The sequence below is a fragment of the Mastigoproctus giganteus genome, chromosome 5, assembly GCF_048544385.1.
Source record: "Mastigoproctus giganteus isolate SK-2022 chromosome 5, ASM4854438v1, whole genome shotgun sequence".
Taxonomy (NCBI): Eukaryota; Metazoa; Arthropoda; class Arachnida; order Uropygi; family Thelyphonidae; genus Mastigoproctus; species Mastigoproctus giganteus.
Genome location: NC_143579.1, coordinates 68,049,800 through 68,063,503, shown reverse-complemented (window position 1 = coordinate 68,063,503; position 13,704 = coordinate 68,049,800).

Below are 13,704 nucleotides of genomic sequence, written 5' to 3'. Positions count from 1 at the left end.
TTGCTAATGCTCCTAAAAAACCAAAAACCAAAAAAAAAAAAAACCAGTCTCCAGCAGCTGCAGTTTGCAGAACTTAAGCCTCTCTTGGTAAGAGGATCCCTTCATTCCCCTCACCAATCGTGTTGCCCTTCTCTGTCCACGATCAAGCAAATCTACATCCTTCCTAAAATGAGGCCTCCAGACCTCTATGCTGTACTCATGGCGCTTGACCATTGCCTTATACAAAGGGATAATCACCTCCTTTTCCCTACTGGCAAAATTCCTGTGTATTATTTTCAATACCCCATGGCCTGTCTGCATTGCTCAGAAAACTTCATATCTGACTTCACAATTACTCCCAGATCTTTTTCATTTGCTACCACCCTAAGTGTAGTACCACAGTGGTACTATACTTAGGGCACATATATAGCCTGCATATGAACCTCTGTTTATAATATATGCAGGTAGAAAGGTTTCTTAAAGCTTATCAGTAATAGTGGTGATGAGATTTATATATCTCAGGTTAACATTGAAATAATATAGAAATTAAATACACGTTGCATTCCGTTTCTGCCTTTCATTAAGCTTTGTTCTCTCCAGTGATGACAAAATTCTGCCAACCAGGTTTGGACTTAGGCTCACTTTAGGGGATGAATACCATTGTCTATGAGTTTACCTCTGTTGCTAATGTCTTTTAAATAAATGGCATCGTCAAAAGGAAACGTGTTTTAGCAGCTATAAGAGATGAATCAGACTCAAAGTAATGAAGTACAAAATTTAATGTATCTTTAGTAATGTATCTTTCATTTAAAATGCCAGCAGCATTTTAAATGAAACAAATTTCAGCTTTCTGTTGGGTTAACACTGTAGGATTGACTGAAACATGTGCCATTCAGAGAACTTCATTATAGTGAATGCAGTGGTGTGTTCAGGAGAAAAAGTGCTAGGGTTGCAAAGAAAACAAAGTGGGGTGCATTGGGAAGTCATGCTTCTTATCAAAAGCTGCCTGAAAATGATCAGACTGTTCACAGAGTCAAATCAAGTTCATATTAATATATAGTCTGAACTTCATCTGGAGAATATGACCTTGTCTATGGTCCTAAGCGGGCATTATTCTCTCATTATAAGTGACTTAAACTGCTTATTGGTGGGAAATCGTATGCTGGCAAAACACCATGTGGAAACAGTTTCTGAACCATCTGGATAATTATTTACTCCAAAATTCTAGAGAAATATGAAGGGTCCATATCCTCAACTTGGTTCTCAGCAAGAATCTGGGGGCTATAATAGAGTGAGTTATTTTATTTTTTTGTTAACTGGAGAGACAACTATATACATTGAGTTGGCTTTGCATTAGCAACACTTGCCTAATACTAGGGTGTTTGAAAAGTTTGTGGCCTGAGTATGAAAGAGTAGTGGTAACAGCATTAAAAATACTGTACTTAAAGAATAACAGTTGAAACAGTAACCCACCAAGTTTCATGCAGTTTCAATAGCTCTTTTTTTTTTCCTGACATGGTGACAAAATTAGTTTTTTGAGATTCTGATGTTGTTTTTCTAGTGAGTTACCTTCAGAAAGGCCTCTAGGTAGTCACAGTGGCATATTATGCACACCTTGTGAGGAGTTTGTATGAAAGCATCAAAGACAGACTCCAAGGAAAACTCAGCAAAATAGTTTTGTTCCACTAGGACAGTGCACCTGTTCACAAGTTTGTCATTGCCATGGCTGCACTGCATGAATCCGGCTTTGAAATCTTAGACCATTCCCAGTATTCACCAGATCTAGCACCATCAGACTTTCACCTATTTCCTAATTTGAAAAAATGCATGGTGGCATCTATTTTCCCACCAACAGTGATGTTGTGCAGTAAATGCATTCCTGAAGGCCTAAGAGAACACTTTCTTTGCAGCTGGAAGCAATGCATTGCAACGTCGGTGGCAAAAGTATATCGACTCCAAAGGAGACTGGTGAAAAGTTACATGTTACCAGACACCTGAAATCAACCCTTCATACTCAGGCCACAAACTTTTCAAATGTCCCTTTTGCCTGTAATACAGCCCACACACGCATCTTCTTAGCACAGACTTCACAAGGTGTTGTAGAGTGTCCTATGAAATGCTACCCATGTGTTGCACAATGTATCCAGTAATGCTCACACATTGTCAAGTGGATGGTCATAGCATAGATATCCTTTTCCATTAAGTCCCAAATATGCTCAATTGGGTTGAGATGGGATCAGGTAAGTTGGGTGGCCATATCAGGTTGCACAATTCATTGTCATGTTCCTGAAACCAGTTAGCAGTCTGCTAGGCCTTGTCTCATTAAAAGATGGAGTTGTCTTCTAGCTAGATTCCCATCTAGCTGTTGATTAATGACCACAGGACCCAGGGAATGCCATGAAAACACCACAGCCTCCAGCCTGACAAACATCAACAGTCATCCAGGTGCCATGGCCTCATGTTGCTTTCTCCAAATGCAAATATGCCCATCAGCATGATAGAGTTGGAAACAGTTTTCATCAGACCAGGCAACAGTGTATGTGTCGGTAGTCCAGTGTTGGTGCTGACATGCCCGCGCAAAGTGCAGTTTCTTGTGTCTCACAGCAATCTTTGGTACCCATGACAGCCATAGCCTATACAAGTTAACTTCCAGTGCACAGTCCATGTGTATATTTGTCATGCCATTCCTAAGTTGTGCTGGGTGATTAGACCACTATGCTGTATAGCTGCTGTGTTATGTTACAAGACACACAACACTCATCATGGGCATTGGCCACGTGTGATTTTTGGCTGTTTGCTTCACCACACTTGAGCCAATCACAGTAGAATCATGACACCACCGAGTGGAAGCACTAAACTGTTGGTTGTGTCAAGATACTGGCACCTGCTCATCTTGCAAACCCATTCTTTCTCGCAGATTCTCAAAAACTGATCGCTGCATGTACAATTACAATCTTGTATTAACCATTCCTGACTTTGAGCCTTCACAGTCATCACGGACCAGTCCATTCCTGCCTAAGATGGTGTTTCTAATGCAAAGCCAACTCATTGTTCAATATCAATTCCTTATAAGAACTATTCAAGGGATGTTTCCTGGAAGCCTTAATTTCATTTGTCCAAATAAATTAGTTCCACAAATGAAAGATGCCAGTTGGATGATAAGAGGAATTAGGGATTTAACTGAGCAAATGAAATAAGCATGGATTATTTGCAGACTCTTTGAGACATTGCCTCAAATCATTAATGATTAATGAGTATTATAATCATATATATGAAGCAAAACCATTAAGGTGGCTTCATACATAGCTGTACAGTTCTGTACTGTATAAATGCCCTCTGTGCTCTCTCCAACATGAGTTTATATGCATTGCCTTACTCTGATCATGCTGCCCAACATGCATGCATCGGCTGTGGCATATTTGCAGCCCCTAAGTGCCAAGGAATATTAGTGACCACAGTGCCTTTTCATAGTGACTATCAGGTATGCTTTACTTTAAATACGTTTCTCCTGAGTTTGGCAAGTCCATTAACCTCTTGAGAATTAGAATTAAATAGATCTATTCATATAATATAATCTTGAAAGCCCAGTGCCTTTCTTTAATCTCTGTTTTATTTTCAGTTAATACTAACCTTCTCTTCGCTTGGATCACTAGGTGGCACTGCCCTTGCCTCCACATGGCAGAGCTGGTAACCTGGGAGAAAAAGATAATCTTCCAGAGCCAAAAAGAGCACGTCATGTGTAAATCAAACTCTGACTTATCTGGACTGCCAGATGCACCACAGACATAAAAAAAGAAAGATAGTTCTGTTGGAGGAATTTCCAAATGCCAGAAAACTGACTCTGAGATCTATCCTACTCTAGCTTTCCTGATCATGCACTCAACTAGTGAAAATGCAATTGGCAAACTCTCGCCATTTAGAGTACAAATGGAATTAGAAAGTAGAGCTAGAGCTCCCAAGTCTGTAAAAAGACTTAGGTCAGGAGATATTCTGATTGAGACCTTTAATATTAAACATTCAGAGCGGCTCTTGAACATTAATCTCCTTGCTGGACTACCAGTAACTGTGGCATCCCATAGATCACTGAACACCTCTAAAGGAGTGATCTCTGACTGGGATTTAGTAGATGTGTCGGAAGAGGAGATGCTTGAAGAACTTAAAGAAGGAGTTATACGGGTCAAGAGAATCTCCACCAGAAAAGATGGAGTTCTGATTCCTACACACAATCTCATTTTTACCTTTAATACACCACATCGCCCAGCATCCATTAAGGCCAGATATTTGGTCTGTAATATTAAACCATATATTCCAAACCCGCTACGGTGTTTCCGATGTCAGAAGTATGGACATTCCTAGAAGGCTTGCCGAGGAACCCCTGCTTGTGCAAAGTGCTTGTCAGTTGAACACAACTGCGAAGCCTGTACTGCACCCCAACCAGTGTGTCCAAACTCAAAAAAGATCATCCCACTTATGCTAGAACGTGCAATCACTGGAAAACAGAAACTTATTCAGAAATATAAACCCAGTAATAATGTGTCCCATCAAGAAGCAAAGCAAATCATCTCACCACCAAATCTTGTAAACAGACCTATGTATGCCCAAATCGCCAAAAAATTCCAATCAGCCACATCACAAACTGAACTCAGAGTACCCCCAAAAGAGCCCTCCTCAAGCTATACAGTGCAACTCAAACTCAGGCAGTCAACATGCCCAATTGAAAATCTCCACTCCCCAGACCAAGGACACAAAGGAAAACAAATCATAACTTTTATTCACCAACAGGAAATGGATACTAAAGAAAAACCCACAGATGACCCTGTCCTACAAATTTTTGTTAAAGAAGACATGGACACAGAAAGGCCTTTCTTTCCTAAGAAAGATAAAGATAAAAACAAGAGTGAAAAACAAAGAACCTCAGCAACACGAAAACGCTCGGAAAGTCTAACAAGAGATAAATAATGAACATAATAATTCAATGAAATTGTCATGGTTTCTGTGCCAATATTAATGACCTATATGACCTTACCTCTAAATACACACCAATATGTCTCTGCCTCCAAGAGACATATTTCAAACTTCAAGATACACCAAAACTGTCTCGGTATAATATCTTTAGAAAAGATAGAACCAATCAAAATACTGCACGTGGTGGTGTAGCTGTTTTAACAAACCCACATGTTCCTGCCAAACAGGTCTTATTGAACTCTCCCCTTGAGGCAAAAGCAGTCCATGTAGCTGCTGACATCCATGTTACAGTCTGCTCCTTATACATTCCACCAAGCTATTCCATCCAACAAAATGATCTAAAAAATCTCAGCTCAACTTCCAACACCTTTCCTCATTCTGGGACACTTAACAACAATATCGATCAAAGAGGTAAACTAATTGAACAATGTTTAGACGATAACAACCTTCTTCTAAATGACAGGTCACCTACTTATGTTCACCTTCCTTCGTTTTTCCATAACAATTGAATTACTAAATAAGCCCTCTTATCATCTTACTAAAATTCTACAGTGGCTCACTGATAAAGCAGACTGGGAGATGTATAAAAAATTAGCTAAACTCGACCCTGAAATTATCCAAAAATCTCCAACCGAGGAAGCGGTTGAGTATGTCACTAAAACTACATTACATGCAACAGGATAAGCCATACCAAAATCCTCTTCAAAATTATCGTTACACCCAAAAATCTGGTGGAGTGACCAATGCCGTGCAGCTAAAAATGACTAAAATAAAGCTTGGAATAATTGTTAGGCGCAATCCAACTACAACTAATCTTGTTTAGTATAAACGCACTAGAGCAATAGCGAGGTATGTTAGACACAGTAATAAAAAAGGCCGCTTGGATCCGCTTCACTTCAACCATCAACCAAGCAACTCCCACACATATAATTTGGAAAACAATCAGGAAAAACAAGTGGTAAATATCAGACGACACCTCTGCCTATTGGCTCCCCAGTAGCCAGTTGGGAAGGAGCAACAGTGCATAGCACACGCTTCTTGATTAGACCGGGGTTTGATCCCGTCACCACCAAATGCGGAGGATACGGAAAGGTCAGGGAATGACCACCGCATATTCTCGGAGCAATATGGCCTTAATACAACAACAACAACAACAACCTCTGCCTATCATGGAATAGAGAGGGCAGAATATTGCTGGCCCTACCCAAATTGCCAATATACTAGGGAAAACCTTTGCCAAAACATCAGCAACAGAAAGTTATACACCCACCTTCAGAAGATTCAGAGCAAAGTCAGTAAAACAATACAACTTACCATTTACTATCCACAAACTACATAGAGCTTTGTCAACATCTAGGCACAGCACTGTAGGACCAGATAATGTTCATTATTTGATGGTACAGGAACTAAGTGGTTAATCATTGCAGTCACTTCTTGATCTGTTCAGTAGACTCTACCTGGAAGATACATTCCATAAACAATGGCACCACGGTACAGTCCTTGCCTTCCTTAAACCAGGTAAAGACCAAACAAATCCCACGTACTATAGACCTATTGCCTTGACCAGTTGCCTTTGCAAAATTCTCGAAAACACAGTAATAAAAAAGACTGCACAATTCGGTATTCGACAAAACAGATCAACACTAGTAAGACTAGAGAACTCTATTCGGAATGCATTCCTTAGATCGGAACACCATGTAATGGTTTGCTTTGACATCAGTAAGGCCTATGATTTTACATGGAAGTATGGAATACTCCGCGAATTACATCACCTTGGACTTCGGGGTCATTCCTGATTTTCATTCCGAACTTCCTGTACACGCGAACATTCCAGGTTCGATTTAAAACTTCGCTGTCCCAACTATTTTTTCAAGAAGGAGGAGTTCCCTGGGGCTCTGTACTCAGTGCTACACTCTTTATAATTGCAATAAACACTGTTGCTGAACAACTTCAAAACACTGTCAATAAGGCACTGTTTGTAGATGACAGTATTTCTTGTCATGCGAAAAACATGAATAAGATCAGTACATGGGAACAAACCAAAGGTTTTCAACTTTGTCCTCAAAAAACGTGCATCCATTTTTGCTGCCAATGTAAACTTCACCCAAACCCGGAACTATAACTGAATGGCCAACCAGCAGCATTTTTATTTATGCACACAATTTTATGTACATTCTCAAAATAGTCACTCCCTGGCTTACGTATTATTCGACTTTACGAAAGTTTTTGCCAGCTGGTGCAAATGTATTTTGTATCCTGTAGGAATAAGTGGAAGTATCATGAAAATATAATGTGAACCCAATAACACATTGTGGGTTTTTTTTTTTTTTTTTTGGTAATTCATTCCAATACCTTGGAAGTTGAAATTTTCGCTATATAACTAAGCTGTTTATCTCTCAAAAAGTCATTTTTATAATGTATTACACTTTAATCATTATCATATGTTCCGTTATAAGAAACAATTTTGAATGCCTTTGTGATATTTTTCTAAAACACATTTCTGGAAGTCACTACCATAAAACAATAAAAACAATTTGCAGTTTCCGGTTTATTGGGCTTTTCTGTTAGCGCAATCTATTATAAACGGGTAGTAAACTCGACCTTATTGCATTTGTTAATTCCGATATAATTTAAAAATGACCACATTTTCAACAGATTTTGGTAAAAAAAATTAATTTTTGAGATTTTTACGAGGGTAAAATTTCATTACAATGAACTTCTTGGGGGAATGTAAATCATTAAAAAAAACCGATTATGTCTTCATATAAGTTTAAGTGCACTTTTCTAACATATAGAAATAATTTCCATGGAAATTACTACTTCTATATGTTAGAAAAAGTGCAGCAGAATTTAATTATTTAAGAACTTAGAACATAGTCACATGCAGTAATTTTATTTAATGGAAAGTATCAACTTTCAATCAGCAATAAATGAAATATATGTTGCAAAAATGAAAAATATTTGTACAGACTGTTTTTGAAAGCATATTTTATTTATAAGAAAGAAAGTACTAACTAAAAGTTTAATAAATCACGGATGATTTAGAAATACAGTGCAGAAGTATATAACTCATCATTAATTGTATATTAATATGTCAGTTTTTGTTTTTAACAATTTTAACTTTTTGTTTCACACACTGATACACAAATTCGAATTTGATGCAAAAAAAAAAAAAATGCATGTTACTTCAGTAAGTAATGTACAGTTTTTCTTTTTATTTCTCTGCCAAATTTTCTTCAAGGTATTTAGAATGCAGTGGATTATAAAGTTCTACAGTTGAACAAACCAATTCTACAACTTGTTCTTCTTAAAGAAAGGGGGAAAAAATCTAACGGGATAACTGATTTAATCAAAAATTAAACTAATTCCAGGAAACAACCTCACTTGTGTAAGTTTACTGAAAGGTTATGCTGGGTATCATGCATTCTACCTCCAGCAAGTTATCGTACTGCCAATGGCACTGTGGCAGCAGTGGACACTAAAATGTGCCATTGGCAACAATATCTGAAAATATGGCACAAACATTGTATATTGCCAGATGCTACTGTGCCGATCAGCTGTGTAAATGTATGCATGCATGCATTGCATATACACTGGACAATACTAAACTCACAGGACAACACTGCTGTGGGCACAAATATGGTATGTACACTGTACTTCATTATACATCATATGTAAATTATGTAATCAACTCTTAATGGATAAGATACGTAAAAAATGAGAATAAATAGTGCATGAATACAAAAAAAAAAAAAAAAAAAAAGAGCAAGAAGAAAGTGGATCAGGCAGCTTGCTTGAACAAAATGAAAGAACCACAAGAAGCACCGGAGAGGTGGCAGAAAAATGATATTTACCATTGAAAGAACATTTAAACTACAGGAGAAAGCAACGGGAAGTCACTTTTCCCTCCTATGGTTCAATATAATAATCTTGGAGTAATCTACCAGAAAAGCTACTGGGGCTGAAGGAAGGTAGTATCCAGGGATAACTTAAAGCAGATTTAGTTTATATCCACCAAATACGGAGGATGCAGAAAGGTCAGGGAATGACCACCGCATGTCCCTGGAGCATTATGGCCTTAGTTGCTAATGCTCCTGAAAAACCAGTAACAACAACAACAACAACATTTAGTTTATATAAACTAATAATATAAAATAATTGGTTACATGTTACATGGTGAAATAATTTTTCATTATTTCACCAAACCAAGTTCAGACTTGCAGCATGAAGTAATTTCTAATGTAGCATATGTTGTAATTTTCAAAGCAGAATTAGTTTGCTTACTTAACATTTCAGTGGTACATTTCAGTTCATCCTATGCTTTGCACCAATATCCAAAACCTGAAATTTAAAAACATTGATTTTTCATCATCTGGATAAATAGTAAGTTGATATTTACATATATTATTTAAACATATTCTTTTACTTTGAAGTTTTACATTCAGGATACCCACCATATAAAAATAATCTTTTTATATAAACAGCAGTACCAAAGTGTGATGTATGTTATTTTTTGGCCCTACTTCTAAAAGAACTTGAATAATAAATGCATAAAATTTTAATGCAGTTTTTACATTTGTCTTTTCAAGTGTGGATGCTGATGTTGCTTTCACTGATAAATTATAACCGTATTTGGCCGAACTCTGATCCTGACAGTTATAAAGGTGTTTCAGTGATAAGAAAATGCAGTTTCAAAGTTTTCGCATTTGTCCTTTGCAGATATAAAATTGTGTGCTGTGTGTTTTGCTATTCCTATAAAAGTTTAGAGCAATTGCAAACTTGTTAACTTGATATTAAAACACTACCTCAATAATAATGTGTAAATGTTCATAATGTGTAAAAGTAAGTAAGAGTTTAATTTTACTTTTGTCTCAACGTATGTCAAACATCAGTTTTACACTTTTTTTATCCTCCCCACATTTTACTCTTTGCTCCTTGTCAATGTTATTGTATTCTACCATTCATTACTAGCATAGCCTGTTTAATTTGTATTTAATAACAAGACTATGTGCTCCAAAGTACCTTGAACTTAATTTCATTCAGTATTAGAAGGAACCTTTGAAGAAGCTTTTGCCCTAGACTTAACCATATTAAAAGGAACTTACCTCCATTATTTTATTATTTTTTTTTTTTTCAAAGTACTGCTTGATACATGATAAACACAATTAAAATTACTTATAATACTGTGAATTTTAGCACTCAAATAAACGAACTACGTCTCATTTCTGCTGCTTAAACAATGTGCACAGATATAAGGCATTTTTCCATGTAAAAAAAAATGCTAAAATTGCCAAGCCCAAAGCCAGACAATGACGTTTCAACCATAATGGGGGTAAGTTCCTTCTAATATTGATTGAAATTACTAGCCTACACAATAATAAATAGGAACAATAACACCATCTTATGAAAAAGCATTTTAATATACCTTGCTATATTTCATAAATTTAAAGATTTGTTTAGTATCACAATTCCATTTCCTTGCAATTTCTGGATATTTTGGAAAGCTATATATGAACTTTAGGTCCATTGCTATAGTTCCGTTTACAGTTCAGGGCTCAGCAGTGAGTCATCATTTGATTAAATATAATTAAATAAAATATTGGTAAATTCAATGAATCTTGCACACACAACTAATGTTTCCTATCTATGCATATGTAGGAAACCCCCCATCAAAGTAAGTATATGTTTTGGAAAACAACCACAGCAGCAATAGCCTTAATGACATCAGAGTGGCTAACAGCTATACTGTTTTGGCCCTACTGACTAGAAGATCATGATTGAACTCCCATTCCAACACTACTACTACCATTTAAAAGCCAGCAACTCTCTATTGTAAATTTTCTATATTTGCCATTTGCCACATAGTTATATTGAAGAAGTGTACCTGATACCCTTATCCAACTGATGGATCAGGGGCCATTGTAACCTTTAAGTCATATTGCACCTGCCACACATTTCCAAAGATTCTCTATCAGATGGAGAGGATTTCTCTGTCGATCAACAATTGCTGAGAAAAATGCATGCCAGAGTAAGTTCTTAATGCAGTGAAAGCCCTGATAGGCATTTCTTCAGCAGAGGTACAGCTGCAGAGAGCTATTTGGCATGAGATGTAGAGTGGACAGAGTGTCAGTGATCTCAAAGTGAGATGGTAGTAGTAGTGGTGGTGGCATATGATGCAAGAAAGCAAGTGTATGAGCTTATGCAGAATCAGCCAAAAAAAAAAAAATTACAAATCCCACTAAATGCTTGTCCAGTACCTCAAATTTATTTAACCTATCAACTTCCACAATGACAGAGGGAAGTTTGTTCCAGCAATTAACCACCCCCTGGCTAAAGGCAAATTTCCGCACATCTATTCTACATCTGTCTTTCCTTAATTTGATTTTATGCCCCCTTAGGTTCATAATCTGAACAAGTGGAACAATCCCATCAGAATTCAGCATGCTCAACCCATTCAAGGCCTTTTACACCTCAATCAGATCACCTCGCAGGTACCTAGTCTCCAGCCGCTGCAATTTGCAGAACTTAAGCTTCTTGGCAAGAGGATCCCTTTATTCCCCTCACCAATGTTGTTGCCCTTCTCTGTACATGCTCAAGCAAATCTACATCCTTCCTAAAATGAGGCCTCCAGACTTGTATGCAGTACTCAAGGCGTGGCCTGACCATTGCCTTATACAGAGGGACAATCACCTCCTTTTCCCTGCTAGCAAAATTCCTATATATCATTGACAAAACCCCACGACCTGCCGTGGCCACCTGTCTGCATTGCTCAAAAAACTTCATATCTAACTGCACAATTACTCCCAGGTCTTTTTCATTTTTTACCACCTTAAGTGTAGTACCACACAGTTGGTACGTTTCTCTGGGGTTACTTCTACCCATATGCAGTACTTTGCATTTGTCAAGGTTAAACTTCAGTTGCCACTTCTCAACCCATCTGCCCAAATTTTCTAGATCCTGTTGCAGTAGCACACTGCCATTACTGTCATTAACATCCCTGCTAACCTTTGTATCATCTGCTAATCTTTTTCTTTGTATAAATTTCGACACTAAGCCCGATATATACCTTCATCAATATCATTGATAAATATACAAAACAACAGTGGACCCAACACTGAACCATGTGGGACTCCACTAATAACATTAGTCCACGAAGAGCAGCACCCATTGATTACCACCCTCTGTCTTCTCGCACTCAACCATCCTTTTATCCATTGTAGCAACTTACCCTTAATACCATTCTGCTCCAATTTGTACAGTAGTCTTCCATGCGCAACAGTGTTTCCTGAAATCCAAATATATGATATCAAAATTATTTTTTGCATCCAGAGTTCCTTTGTAACCACATCATAATAACCAATCAAATTTTTCAGACAAGACTTTGCCTTAACAAACCCATGCTGTGTCTGAATTATTTCTGCAGCCTTGTCTAGATGATCCTGCAATGCATCTTTAACCAGTGACTCCATTATTTTTCCTGGAACAGAAGTCAAACTAACAGGTCTGTAATTACTTGGTTCACCCTTTGATCCCCCTTTGTGAATTGGAGATACATTTGCACATCTCCAGTCCGTGGGGACCTCCCCTGAGTCCAAGGATGCTCTCATAATTATGGCTAAGGGTTTGCTTACTTCCTTTGCCGCCACCTTCAATATAACTGGATAGGTTCCATCTGCTCCCAGTGCCTTTTTAAGTTTAACTTCAACAATTTCTCCTCCACTTTGCTCTCAGTTATTACAAAATCATTAAGCAACCTGTTACTGTTTGATAAACATCTGGCATTTTCCTCCCTTAATAACTCCTCATGTGTGAATGTAGATAAATACTCATGTATGTGCTGACAAAGTCCTGGCTGTGCCACTGGAAAGGATGGTTGTTGAATGTGAGGAAAATCACTTTCAGCAAGGAAGTAATTGATTGTTGAAATAAACTTTCACTTGGTATGGAAATGAGTAGTTTGAATAAGTTTAAAAAAGGATTTGACCAATTATTAGAAAGGAAGGCAAAATACGTATATGGGTGGGGGGGGGGGTATATATAGTAGTAGTAGTAGTAGTGGCATGTGATGCAAGAAAGCATGTGTATGAGCTTATGCAGCATCAGCCAAAAAAAAAAAAAAAAAAGTACATATTTTTATAATGGCCCAACGCTGGATAAGTTTGCTTTCTCCCATCGTTTTGCCATTACTAATACTAAAGATCTTATGGAAATTCATTATCCACTTCTCTGTGTAATTCTCCAGTAAGATTTTCTGGACGAAAAACTACTTCGAATGAGTGAGAAACATGCAACCTTAGCTTCCAGGCACCAGATGTCTAATAATATCACATTTAGCTCTCTATAAAAGAAAGTACAAGTTATGTTTCAGATGTTTCTGCTTTTGTATTCAATAAGAATGTCTCTTCTCCAAAAAAGGAAAAAAATCGTTTACATCATGAAAAACATTGCTTTTGTAAGGTAATATAACCTTCATGAGTAGAAAGGTCAGTTTCCTTCAAATAATGCTACGAATTTTTAAATACATTTTTCTCAGTGCTGAGTTGGTTAATCATTGTAAATAGTTGCATGTTTATCACTCGCTCAAACTGGTTTTTTTGTCCAGAAAAACTAACTGGAAAATTACAGGTAGTATATTGACGCCACATAGTCTTAATTGATTTGAAGTTGACACACCTAAGATAGGTTGCTAACCGGTTCACTAACTGGGAATCCAGATTTCTGGAGGTACAATAAATTCAAAAGTAGTAGCCATTGTCTCAT